The 9,782-nt window shown below is 50.4% G+C and overlaps 1 protein-coding gene across 1 annotated transcript in view; it reads right to left on the bottom strand.

Moving 5' to 3' along the window:
• Nucleotides 1-8,820: 8,820 nt before the first annotated feature.
• Nucleotides 8,821-9,782, bottom strand: part of SUGP2 (SURP and G-patch domain containing 2) — a 36,194-nt gene continuing 35,232 nt past the window's right edge. Inside the window, exon 10 of the mRNA XM_054717251.1 lies at nt 8,821-9,119. The gene's annotated coding sequence lies outside the window, so the exon portion shown is untranslated. The remainder of the gene's footprint in view (nt 9,120-9,782) is intronic.

Raw genomic sequence — 9,782 nt, 5'->3', positions numbered from 1 at the left:
GAACCAGGGTGTGTACGTGTACAGACCCTTCTTTTCCGTGAGCCTCAGTTTCCATGTGTTGGCTCAGACAGCCCCGGCACACACTGGACCTTTAGCCGGGGAAGCTCCCCTCCCCACAAATTCCTGAATTCTGGCTGAGCAGCCTACATGGCCTCTCCTTTGCCTGCCCTCTCCTCCTACTCTCCTTCTGTGGCCTTGAAGGAACAGCTGTGGGAACAGAGAGCAGGAGGCCTCAGGGAAGACAGTGAGGAGGGGCTCTGGGGAGAAGGGGGGCCGTGTTCCTGTTTGGTGGCGGCCCACATGGGGCCGCCCAGTGCCGAATGTTCTTGCAGGAATTGGGTGACTCAGATGTGGCAGCCTCTTCTCTTGATTTGCTAGGGGAGGCTTTTCCCGGTCTTCAGACACAGGTTGGAGTCAGGATTTGCCTCTCTGGGCCACCCCCCAAAACACCCCTCCCTCTGCCACCCCCAGGACCTCTTTAACTAGCTGCATTGCTCACTTTCCTGCTCTCCTAGAGGCTTCAGAGGAAGAATCCAGCTCCTCATCGCCATTGGCCATGCTGCTGGACCCCACATCTGAGCCTCTGAACTCAGTTCCAACACCTCCTCCTCCAGGAAGCCTTCCCAGACTCCTTCCACTCCCCCAACCCTGACCCCATAGGGGTCCATGTCTGGCTCTGCTTCTACCTCAGCCTGGGGCTCCTTGGAGTCCAGGTGTAGGTCAAGACCTCTCAGGGCCCCAGTGTCACCCAGGGTGAGAGGGCACAAAGGGGGCTTTAGGGTGGAGGACTCCTGCTGTGGCAGCCCCAGGCAGGACCCCATGGACCTGACCTCTAACATCATTTTGATAAAAGAGAAAACTGAGACTTAGGAGGCTTAGGCTGATCCCCCAAATCAGAAGTTGGACAGGTGGACAGCTTGGCCCTTTCCCTGCAGCCTTTGGAACCTTGTTCACCCACAGGAGAGGAATTTGGTGCAATCTGGGCTCGGACTCCAAGAGTCCAAGAGCCCATCTCCCTGGATGCACTGGGGGCCTCCCCGGGCCTGTCGCCTCCTCTGTACGACTGGGGTTCCTCACCTGTTCACTGGTGTTTACTGAGCACTGACTGTGTCTCAGCGCTGTGAGAGGCCCTACCCGGAGGGAGGGCACAACGATCTGGTAGACAAGATGGATGACAAATAAAGGGTCAAGTAGGATGACTTCTGACAGCTTTTTGCAAAGGAGAGAAAACCAGACAAAGCAACCCAACGCCAGGTGGTTGGTGAAGGCTGCTCAGAGGAGGCAGTGATGCAGGGGAACTGCATGTGCAGAGGACCTGAGGTGGGGATGTGCTCAGCCCCTTGGAGCAGCATCCAGGAGGCAGGTGTGGCTGGAACAGGGTAACCTGGGCGGAGAGTGGGGAGCCAAATGGGCAGGGACCTCCATAGGCTGGGTCACAGGGAAGAATGTAGACTCCATACTCACAGCCCTGGGGAGCCGTGAAAGGCTTCGGGCAGGAAAGGGACAGGACCTGCTTTTACATGTTTAGATAAAATTCACCAGTACCACATGACAAATGGCCTGAGGAAGGTGATCTAAGGCTTTCATCCTGGGTTATCCCAATGCAGAGGGTACCCTGGTTTGTACTTAATAAACGAATGGCATTGTTATCAGCACTATTATTATATCTTTGGAGTTGGCCACAGGCTCTGTGCTCGAACCCCTCCCGGGACCTCAGGGAGGAAGCCTGTCCAAATAACCTCCTTTCTGCCCTGTCTGGCCTTCCTTCCTCTCTCTCTCTCTCTCTCTCTCTCTTTCTTTTAAGGCCCTCTTATCACTGAAATTCCAGGCCTCCAACTGGACGGAAACATCTGCTTCCTGTAGAGGAATCTGTTGCCCCCCAGGCTGGGGGAGGAGGACCACTGAGGGAAAGAGAAAGGATCACACATTAGGCACCAACTGCATACACAGGGGAGACACTATGTACAGGCTGCCCACTTCCCAGGCGGGAACCATTGCAGAGCACAGGATAAGAGCTTGTTGACAGATCCAGCCGGGCAGCCTGACTGATGTGCAGGATCCAGCGCCAAAGAAAAATCCAGGGGCCCTTTTTTGAAAAATTATTCAGAACTTTAAGACAGTGACATCAGAGTGTTAAACTCGGAAGCTGGCCCTGGTGGGAGCTGTCACACAACCACCTTCTACAGCTGCGGAAACTACGTCTGAGAGGGAGGGAGATGTGCCAAAAGCTGAGGGACCCATGGGGACCCTCCCACCTCCTGAGACAGTGGCAAGAGTGTTGAGTGGCTAGTGGGCTGGTGAGTAGACCTCACAAGCTGGGATGTACCAATCATTCTTGGTGAGAAGCCAGGAGTTGCTGTGGCCTCAGTGGTATAGGGGTTGGGGGAGGGTGGCGACATATATGCATACATTTTTTCTTCTTTTCTTTGTTAATATATTTTTATTGATTTTAGAGGAAGGGAGAGGGAGAGAGAGATAAAAACATCAATGAAGAGAGAATCATTGGTTGGCTGACTCCAGCACGCCACCCCACTGGGAATCGAGCAGGCAGCCCGGCATGTGCCCTGACCGAGAATGGAACTGTGACCTGCTGCTGACCCCCTGCTGGTTTATACTTTGATGCTGGGCCATGCGTACATTTTATAACACACACACACACACACACACACACACACACACATTAGTAATTTTTCTTTTTTTAAAATATATTTTTTATTGATTTTTTACAGAGAGGAAGGGAGAAGGCTAGAGAGCTAGAAACATTGATGAGAGAGAAACATCAATCAGCTGCCTCCTGCACACCTGCCACTGGGGATGTGCCCGCAACCAAGGTACATGCCCCTGACCGGAATCGAACCCGGGACCCTTCAGTCCGCAGGCCGACGCTCTATCCACTGAGCCAAACCGGTTGGGGCTTCTCACATATTTAGCTTTATGTATTTTATCTTCTGATTGGCAAAGTGATATGTACTCAGTGTAAAATCTGTTCCAGAGGAAACACCGACAAGCAGAACGTAAATAATGTAAATAGGTCCCTTGTCATAGTATTTAATTCCCTGGATGCATTTTTATTCCAAATTTACAATGTGCCTGGTGTTCACTGATAAATTAAAACACACTGGCACAGCCTGGCCGGCATGGCTCAGTGGTTGAGCGTCGACCTATGAACCCGGTCACGGTTTGATTCCAGGTCAGGGCACATGCCCGGGTTTGGGTTCAATTGCCAGTGTAGTTGTGTGCAGGAGGCGGTGGATTGATGAGTCTCTCTCATCATTGATGTTCCTATCTCTCTCTCCCTCTCCCTTCCTCTCTGAAGTCAATAAAAATATATATTTTAAAAAAACACACAGAAAACAAACTAAATTCAGATGCCATCCCTGTCCTCCGTGGGCGTGGGCTGGCACACTCCAGGTGCTAGGTAAAAATCTGTTGAGTGAATGAAAATTTAAGGACAAAGTGAATGCCCAGGAATCACTATTATAACAGGATGGTCTGTTTCATTCTAGACTTTTACTTTTTTTCGCCTCTTCTCAGCCACAACGCAATCACACTGCGCCCAGGACTTCTCCGTGGAGGCCCACTTTCCACACCGATTAACATCAGTCTGCCCTCTGGTGTTGAGAGATTTTACCAGGGCTTTTCCGTGATTTGTTAAACTGATCCCCTGTGGTGGGGCATCTAGGGTGCTTCCTCAAGGGATGCTTTTGGGGGGGCCTTAACAGTGGAATCACAGCCGTGCCAGCTTGGCTCAGTGGTTGAGTGTCAACTCATGAACCAAGAGGTTGCTGGTTCAATTCCCAGTCAGGGCACCTGCCCAAGTTGCAGGCTCAATTCCCCTTAGGGAGCGGCGTGCATGAGGCAGCCAAATGATGATGTTTTCTCTCATTGATGTTTCTATCTCTCTATCCCTCTCCCTTCCTCTCTCTCTAAAATAATAAATAAAGGAATAAATAAGGGAATCAAACATTTTCAAGGCCTTTGATGGACACCTAGGGCCATACTGCCTTCTATACCATGCCACATCCCCCCTCTGTGTCTATTTCTCTGAACATCTGACATTTGCAAATAAATATTACAGACATTGGCATCACAAGAGATGGATTAAAATCAGAGGCTCCCAAAGGCAGGTTGGGGAGTGACTTCTTAAGGGTCAAATGTTCTGGAACTAGATACAGGTAGTGATTGTACAACATTGTAAATGTACTAAGTGCCATTGAATTATACACTTTAAAATTATTATTTTGGCCCTAACCGGTTTGGCTCAGTGGATAGAGCGTCGGCCTGCGGACTGAAGGGTCCCAGGTTCGATTCTGGTCAAGGGCATGTACCTTGGTTGCGGGCACATACCCAGTAGGGGGTGTGCAGGAGGCAGCTGATCGATGTTTCTCATCGATGTTTCTAACTCTCTATCCCTCTGCCCTTCCTCTCTGTAAAAAATAAAAAAAAAATATATTTTTAAAAAAATCATTATTTTGTGTTATGCAAATTTTACTTCAATTAAAAAAAATCCGAAAGCACCGAGACCGGTTTGGCTCAGTGGATAGAGCGTCGGCCTGTGGACTCAGGGGTCCCGGGTTCGATTCCGGTCAGGGGCGTGTACCTTGGTTGCGGGCACATCCCCAGTGGGGGGTGTGCAAGAGGCGGCTGATCGATGTTTCTCTCTCATCGATGTTTCTAGCTCTCTATCCCTCTCTCTTCCTCTCTGTAAAAAATCAATAAAATATATTAAGAAAAAAAAAATCCGAAAGCACAACCAGGGGGATCTCTGGCTTCCAGAAAATCCCCAAAATTCTGCTCAGTGTCACCTCCTCCAGGGAGCCTCCACTCATTACCATGTCCACCCACCATGCCCCTTCCAGCACTTTCCATCTGTCCTCTTATTTGTCTTCAAAGCTCGCATCATTCCCTGGCATCGTTTCATTCATTCATCCATTCGACAGAGGAGTTCACAATTGTTATCATGCCCATTTTCCAGAGAAGGAAGCTGAAGCTCAGAGCGTTGGGGTTGCCCCATGGCACCAAGCTAGGTGAGTGTGGGGCTGGGCTGCATCCCCATCTCCATCCCGCCCTGGTTCCTTCTAGAGATGCCCAGTGGCCATTGCGGGGGTCTCCTCCAAATTGAGGAAGGGGTAAACAGTTCCCTCACTGTTACTGTTATACTGTGACTGTGTAAACAGTAGCTGGACATCAGAAGAAGTTCTTGTGACTTCTGGTCCCTTAATTGTTTCAGTCCATTCACTTGTTCATCCATTCACTCATTCATTTTACAAAGATATTTGAGGTCTAACCATGTTCTGGGCCCTGTGCTGGGTGTGGGGGTTACAATAAGCATAAAAGGTAAATATATAAACAAGGAGAGGTCACATGGTCATAGGTACTGAGAAAGAAATCAAGCAGGAAGCAGAGATGGCCTGGAGAGCATGCAAATGAGGGTGAGGGTCGGGGAGTGAAGTGGGGGCTGCCCTATTGTCTCCTGGTTGTACAGGGAGGCACCCTCTGAGGAGGTGACGTTTGAGCTGAAATTGAAAAGAGGAGGAGTCATGCACAATGAGATCAGGAGGAAGGGTGTCCCAGGTGGAAGGCACAGCATGTGCAAAGGTCCTGGGGTGGAAAGGAGCTGGACATGTTTGAGGAACATCAAAGAGGATGCTGAAGCTCCAACAGGGTGAACATGAGGGAGCGGGGAGGGGTGGGGGGAGGGACGGGGCAGGGAGATGAGCAGGGGCTGGGTCTTCTTAGGGATCACAGGAGTAGGTTCTATTCTAGGATGAAGGGAATCATAGGAGAGTTTGAGCTGGGGAGTAACTTGGTGTGGTTTATAAGTTCTGGAAACCTTTCTGTGGCTGTTTTTGGGAGAAGGCACTCAGAGGATGATAGTGTCAGGGAAACCGAAGATGAGTTGGGGCAGCCTCTGGGAGCCTCTGATGGCCTGCCTGAGTGGGGGAAGTGATCATGAGAAGTTGGTCAAGGGTTTGAGGGGAATGTTCTGGAGGCTGAAGGAGAAGAGGAATCTAGGAGGCTCCTAGATGTTTGGCAGAGTTTCTCTGTGATTCAGGGAGACTTGGAGGGTACTGGGCAGGACGGAGGATGGCCCTGGGGACTGATGTTTACATCTCCCAAGACCTTGAACTTCTTTGGCAAAGATGTGCACAGGAACACAGACAAACAGCCAGATGTCCATCTTCCCCCCAGAAGAAGGCAGGAAAAGGAAAAAATTAAAAAAAGGAGGGGTTGGGTGGGCAGAAGGCTGAGTGAGACGTTTCACCATCCTGTGGGAAGGAAGCAAGTTAGAGCTGGCCTGCACCTCCCCGCCCGGCTTCCTTTGGCAAACTCTCTTAAAAGTCACTGCATTGTGCTGACAGGGCAACGCTTGCTGGCCTCGGGCCCACACGGGATGTGGAGACTGTTCCCTGTGGAGTCAGCTGTTTCTGGACCGGAATCTCTGTCCCATCCCTGGCTACCTGTGTGAGCCTGGACACGGAAACGCTTTTCAGGAAATTGTTCGGGAGCTACCAGGTTCCACGTGGAGCAAAACAAATGGTCCCTGCCTCACACCATCCACAAAAATTCAGTGTTGGGTAGAGACTTTCTTCCTCTGAGCCTCTTCTGGGGGATGGTCCCCACCTCCCAGAGCTGTTGTGAGATTGGGTCCCAGTAAGCCTGTTGTGCAGCTGGCACTCTCACGGCTGCTGCCATTATTATTGTGTCTTTAAGATTCTGTGAGGCACTCACATGAGTGCATGTACAACGGAAAAAACCTAGATAAAGTCTGTCAAATGTATTGCTGTCAATTTTCTGGTTGTAATAATGTACTATATTCATGCAGGTGTTCCCACTGGTGGAAGTGGAGTAAAGGGTACCCCAGATCTCTTTATTCATTTTTTCAACAGTTCTACTTATTTATTTATTTATTCATTTATTTTTTAATATTTTTTTATTGGTTTCAGAGAGGAAGGGAGAGGGAGAGATAGAAACATCAATGATGAGAGGGAATCATTGATTGGCTTCCTCCTGCATGCCCCCCAGAGGGGATTGAGCCTGCAACCTGGGTATGTGCCCTTGGCCGGAATCGAACCCCCAGGACCACTCAGTCCGCAGACCAACACTCTGGCCACTGAGACAAATTGGCTAGAGCTCAACAGTTTTATTGAGATACTAGAGGCCTAGTGCACGAATTTGTGCATGGGCGGGGTACGGCTGGCCCCAGTCGGGGCAGATCGAGACTGGACCTATTGGGAGGAGGAGATGGCAGGAGGTTGGCCGGCTGGCCCGCCCCAATCTCTGTGATCACAGCCGGGCAGGCTGGGGGAAGGGGCTGCCCCTGATTAGGGTTGGGGGGCTGATTGGGGGCCAGCGGCTAGGGGGAGGGGCTAGGGACCGATCAGGGTGGTGGGGGCCCATAAGGGGCGGGGCCATCTGGGGGAAGGGCTGCAGGAGGTTGGCCGACCAGCACCACCCCCTATTGGGGTAGAGGGTGTGATCAGGGGTGGGCAGCACGCGGGAGGGGTTGAGGGCTTATCCTGGTGGGGCAGGCTGATGGGAGGGGCTGGCTCGGGGGGAAGGGCAGGGGTGTTTGGCTGGAGGCCAGCTCTTGATGGGGTGGGAGAGTTTGATCAGGGGCAGGCCGGCAGGGGCGAGGGGCAGTGAGGTTGGCTGGCCTGTCCCACCCCCTGATCAGCTGGTTTGCTGACCATAGTGGGTGTCATAGGGACCAGTTGTTATGGTTGTTGTGGCCATTAATGTTGCTGGCTTTTTATATATATAGATAATTTACATACCATAAAGTCCATCCTTTCTTTTTATTTTTTTAATTATTATTATTTTTTAATATATTTTATTGATTTTTTACAGAGAGGAAGAGAGAGGGATAGAGAGTTAGAAACATTGATCAGCTGCCTCCCGCACAACCCCTACCGGGGATGTGCCCGCAACCAAGGTACATGCCCTTGACCGGAATTGAACTCGGGACCCTTGAGTCCACAGGCCGACGCTCTATCCACTGAGCCACACCGGTTTTGGCTCTTTTTATTTTTTTTTATTTTTTATATTTTTATTGATTCCAGAGAGGAAGGGAGAGGGAGAGAAAGATAGAAACATCAGTGATGAGAGGGAATCATTAATTGGCTGCCTCCTGCATGTCCCCCACTGGAGAGCAAGCCTGCAACCCAGGCATGTGCCCTTGACCAAATCAAACCCAGGACCAATTCACAGGTCGACGCTGTATCCACTGAGCAAACCAGCTAGGGCTAGAGTCCATCTTTTTAAAGCAGCAGTTCTCAACCTTCCTAATGCCGCGACCCTTTAATACAGTTCCTCATGTTGTGGTGACCTCCAACCATAAAATTATTTTCGTTGCTACTTCATAACTGTAATTTTGCTACTGTTAATGAATCGTAATGTAAATATCTGTGTTTTCTGATGGTCTTAGGCTCTATAGCAGCGGTTCTCAACCTGTGGGTCGCGACCCACAGGTTGAGAACCACTAGCAGGGTCGCCTAACCTCAATCTTTTGGTGCATGGGACAATGCTCACCCAACTGAGCCATACTAGCCAGGACAGCCTGTATCATTTGTCATTCTTCTTCTTCTTTTTTTTTTTAATCCTCGCCCCAGGACATATTCATTGCCTTTAGAGAGAGAGAATAGGAGTTTTCCAAATTGAAGTTGGGAACTGATAGTGAACTCAACTTTATAAAATCTAATAAACAATAAAATAAACATAATTTAAAAATGAAAATGAATGCATACTCATTTGTCTGCATGACCTGAAGGAGTGTTTACTTTTGGACCCTTCGAAGCCCACCCTGAACCACACCTGGCTCACCCAGGCCAACTCCCGAATGACGTTGTCCATGTCCACCAGTGACAGTGTTATAACGGCATGTCAGTCTCTTTGTTCTTCAGGAGGATGGAGACATCGGAGGATTTGGGCCACCTGCACGCCTAGTTGATGCCCATGAGGATAACAGAAGGTCAAAGGCGAGACCTGACTGGGAACCTTCCCCAAGGACCTGCTTTCTCTCATTTAGGCTGGGTTTGTTCTGGCCTCTCTTCTCCCCGTGTGGCCGGCACATGGCTCTGGCGGGTTGCCACAGAGAGTGAGGAGGCCAACGTCCTCATCTGAAAATAAATCATGACCCTGAATGGGTAAACAAGAAACTAGGGCGGAAGAGGGGGTGCGGGGGGTGGGGGGGCTGAGGGGAAAGAGAATTGTGTCTTTCCTGGGAAGATGAATGCAGCCTTCAGAGGCTGGTCTCCCCGCGCTGGGCCCATAGCCACGTGGTCTATCTCTGCTGTGCCCCCAGCTGTTCCTAAGCGCCTGGTACCCACTGTACCTCCTGACTCCTGGGCCTGACACCTCTCTCAACGTGGACCCCATTGTCACTCAGAAAAGTTCCTTCTTTGCACTTTTAATGTGGATCTTGCTTTTTATAGAACCAGTGTGACCTTGAACTGTTTGCTGAGTGCAAGTTGCTCTCTTCCTAAGGTCCATTTTACAGAGAGAAGGGGAGAGGGCAGGAGTGGAACTCAGTGGCAGGTCCAGAGGTGCTCCCCAGGCCTGACTGATGGTGATGTGAAGCAGGAGGTGTTTGAAGGGCTGAATGTCTTGCTCAAAAGCAAGGTGTGTATAGCTCAGGGGTGAAGACTTGATTTTGGGTCTGTTCCTGCTCCTTCTGGGGAACAGCATCTTGGTGTGCTCAGGGCTGACCCTTTCCCCTCTCAGGGAGGGTCACCCAGTGACTGAATGAGGGAACCAACAGATAGATGGATGGAGGCTTCTGA

The sequence above is a fragment of the Eptesicus fuscus genome, chromosome 6 (genome assembly GCF_027574615.1).
Source record: "Eptesicus fuscus isolate TK198812 chromosome 6, DD_ASM_mEF_20220401, whole genome shotgun sequence".
Lineage (NCBI taxonomy): Eukaryota > Metazoa > Chordata > Mammalia > Chiroptera > Vespertilionidae > Eptesicus > Eptesicus fuscus.
The sequence above is the reverse complement of the archived record's forward strand: the minus strand, read 5'-3'. Positions and strand labels throughout refer to the sequence as shown.